Below are 3,936 nucleotides of genomic sequence, written 5' to 3'. Positions count from 1 at the left end.
AAGTAGAACAAGTACTTAAGGCGCAAAATGACTTGCTTAATGAGTTGAATGACAATTATGTTAGAGTTGTCACTAGAGGTGGTAGAATGACTCACGAACCGTTGTATCCTGAGGGCATCTTAAGAGAATTGAACAAGATTCTCAAGGAGTTAACACTGATGCACCTAGTCATCCTGGTAATAGGAAGAAAAAGAAAGATGATAGGAACTTGCATGCTAGCAAACCTGCTGCTGTTACACCCGAGAATCCAAATGATGTCTCTGTTTCTGATGCCAAAACACAATCTGGTGATGAACATGAGCCTAGTGATAATATTGATAGTGGTGTTCATGTTGATGCTCAACCTAGTAATGATAAGGATGTGGAGATTGAACATGTTGTTGATCTTGATAACCCACAACCTAAGAACAAGAGATATGATAAGAACGATTTTATTGCTAGGAAGCATTGTAAAGAAAGAGAACCATGGGCTCAGAAACCCATGCCCTTTCCTCACAAACCATCCAAGAAAAAGGATGATGAGGATTTTGAGCGCTTTGTTGAAATGATTAGACCTGTTTTTTTGCAAATGCGTTTGTCAGATATGCTTAAAATGTCTCCTTATGCTAAGTACATGAAATATATTGTGACTAATAAAAGGAAGATACCTGAGGTTGAGATTTCCACCATGCTTGCTAATTACACCTTCAAGGGTGGGACTCCTAAGAAACTAGGTGATCCCGGAGTGCCCACTATACCTTACTCCATTAAAGGAAATTATGTTAGTGTTATGCCTCTCTCTTTATATCGTAGACTTGAATTCGATAAGTTGACACCCACTAAATGTCTTTGCAAATGGCCGACTAATCAACTGCTTTTCCTATCGGCATTTGCGAGGATGTGCCTGTTGTGGTTGCTAACATTACTATCTTAAAGGACTTTGTTATTCTGGATATTCCCGAGGATGATGCCATGGCGGTCATCCTTGGAAGACCCTTTTTAAACAGTGCAGGGGCTGTTATTGATTGCAACAAAGGCAATATCACTTTCCATGTTAATGGTAATGAGCACACGGTGCACTTTCCGAAGAAACAATATCGAGTTCATTGCATCAGTGCTATTGAAAAATCTTCATCAATTCTTATTGGAAGCTTTGAATGCCCTATACCTACTGTCAAGATGAAGAAATTTTTACTTGTTGGGGATATGCACATCCCCGTTGAGGTAACCTAGTGATTATTCGAAAATTCTCCATATTTATGTGATTCGAAAAAAGTTTGTCAAGGAGACTTGATCAACCTCATTGACGGATTTCTTTTGATGACCATGAGATGGATGAATCTAGAAATCACAACCTTCTCCTCCCAACTTTTACTTTTTGTTGTTTAAAAGAAAAATGATAAATTTAGCTTTATTTTTCCTGTTTCTCCTTTTTCCGTTCCTTAGAAAAGTGACCAGAAAATAAAAGTTCTCCTAATGCCCTGAAATTCAAGTATGATTTTTTCTGGAATATTTGAAAGTTTCTGAGATAGAAAGCTAGTCAGGGGGATGCACCAGTGGGCCACAAGCCTAGGAGGCGTGACCACCCCCCTGGTCGCGCCTGGCAGGCTTGTGGGTCCCACGTGGCCCCCTCCACTTATTCCAGCTCCCATCTCCTTCTTCTACCTCCAGAAAAAATCATTCCACAGCTCAAACCCGTGTTCTTTCTCTTCTTGCTACATTTTTCGATCTCCTTGTGCAAAGCCCCATTCACCAAAATGTTTTGGGGAATTGTTCCTTGGTATGTGACTCCTCCATTGGTCCAATTAGTTTTTTCTCTAGTGCTTTATTCGTTGCATATTTTTGCTGCCTTGGTGACCCTGTTCTTGAGCTTTGCATGTTAATTTTAGTTGGTCCCAAGTAGTTTTGATGCATGATATGTCCTCTAGGCACTTGTAGGAGTAGTTGCTATGAGTTTTGTTGAGCCTTGTTCACTTTTCTTTTGAGTCACTAAAAATTTCAGAAATTTTCAGAGAAAGAAAAAGGAAAAGATGAGGAGGTTCATAAGAGGCTCTTCAAGCCGTGACCCCAAGGAAGATGAAATTGAGAAGAAGAAACCCAAGTATCCGGTACCCCGAGTTGCAGAAGTTTGAGCATGCGAGTGGCCAAGCGATGTGTTCACGCTGCCGGTCTTTATGAGGATTATTATTACTTGGTGTGGAACGCAGGCCTTACCGCCTTTGTCGAAGATAAGTGTCCACAATACCTCCTCCTCACTAATATTTTCGTGCAAAGCCTTAATTTCTATCCAAGGAAAAGTCCTCCTATTGTTGAGTTCAAGTTATATGATATCCCCCAACGCATGTCACTTCAGGACTTCTGCAATGTTTGCAATTTACCTTATGTTGGGGATATTCATGAACCTCGTCCACGGGACTTGGAGGCTTTCATTGATACTATTGCTGTAGGAGAGGAGAGAAGAGTGTCTTGCGCTAGAATTGCTAGCGTACATTTTCCCGTGCTTCGGTATCTCTCATTATTCGTGGGAAAATGTTTGATTGGCCGTGGAAAAGCTGGGGCTCTTAGCTCCCCAGATCTTGCAGTTTTGCACGAAGCTCTTTATAATGATAAAACTTATAGCTTGGGCGCTATAGTGGCTCAACGGTTGAACACGAAACGTACTAAAGGCGTTGTTTATGGAGGTATCTATGCTACTTGCCTTGCTAAACATTTTGAGATACCTATTAGACTGTACGAGGAAGAAGGGATGCTTCTTCCTGAGAGATATTTAGATTATGATAGCATGGTTCGCCATGACTTTCTTGATAAAGATTATAATAAGAGGATGATTTATAACTTGGTATTTAGCGAGGGTACTCGTGAGACTATTACTTTGCCTGCTCCTTCTTTGTTCAAGCTTTGTCTAGGCAGGTACATTATTATGCCCTCGGACATTGCTAACGGCAGTCCCAGGCAACGACACTAGAAGAATGTTGTTGACGTGTCCCTGGCTTGATGCCTTCACGATAAAAGAGCCAGAACTGCTCCCAGCTGCTCAACAATTAGCAATTGTCTTGCAATGGCCCACCAGCGCGTGGGTTCGCGGCAGTTCTCGAGGGTAGAGTATTCAACCCAAATTTGTTGGTTCGCCAGGCAGGAAGTGAGAGGATACTCTCGAGTATTGGCAGCTGAATGTGTCAGATTCAACCACACCAGAAAGATTAGTATATGCAAGCAAAGTATCAGCAGCAAAGTAGTATAATAACAACGGTGTCAGAAACGATCTGTTGACGGCAGACTATTCCTAACTGTTGTATCAATGGCGCCACAAGTTGCCCATGGACGGGAAATATTCTTCCCCGTCAACGTCGTGCGAACAAGTATTGTAGTAGGTAGCAGCATTGTAACGAGTAATAGTAGTAGCAAGGAACAGCAGTAGTGACAACAATAGCAAGTAGGAACAGTAGCAAGTAACAGCAGTAGCAAGTATCAATAGCAGCAACAGTAGTAACAGCAGTAGCAGCAGAGCAAGTAACAGCAGCAGTGGGACAAACTCGTAGGCAATGGGTCGGTGATTCGTTTGGATGCCATTCATCATGCAACAGTTATAACATAGAGAGATATGTGGCTAGCTCCCGTTCGTCAATGTGATGTCGGCATGCATTCCGTGTGTAGTCATACGTACTTAGGGAAAGAACTTGCATGACATCTATTGTCCATCCCTCCCGTGGCAGCGGGGTCCATAAGGATACTACAGGATATTAAGGTTCTCCTTTTAATAAAGAACCGGAACAATGCATTAGCACTTGGTGAACACATGAACTCCTCAAACTATGGTCATCACCGGGGTGGTTCCGGTTATTGTCACTCCGGGGTTGCCGGGTCATAACACATAGTAGGTAACTACAATGTGCAAGATCGGATCTAAAACACACATATATTGGTGACAAGATCGGATCTGAAATCATGGCACTCGGG

The sequence above is a fragment of the Hordeum vulgare genome, chromosome 3H, assembly GCF_904849725.1.
Source record: "Hordeum vulgare subsp. vulgare chromosome 3H, MorexV3_pseudomolecules_assembly, whole genome shotgun sequence".
Classification (NCBI taxonomy): domain Eukaryota; kingdom Viridiplantae; phylum Streptophyta; class Magnoliopsida; order Poales; family Poaceae; genus Hordeum; species Hordeum vulgare.
The sequence above is the reverse complement of the archived record's forward strand: the minus strand, read 5'-3'. Positions refer to the sequence as shown.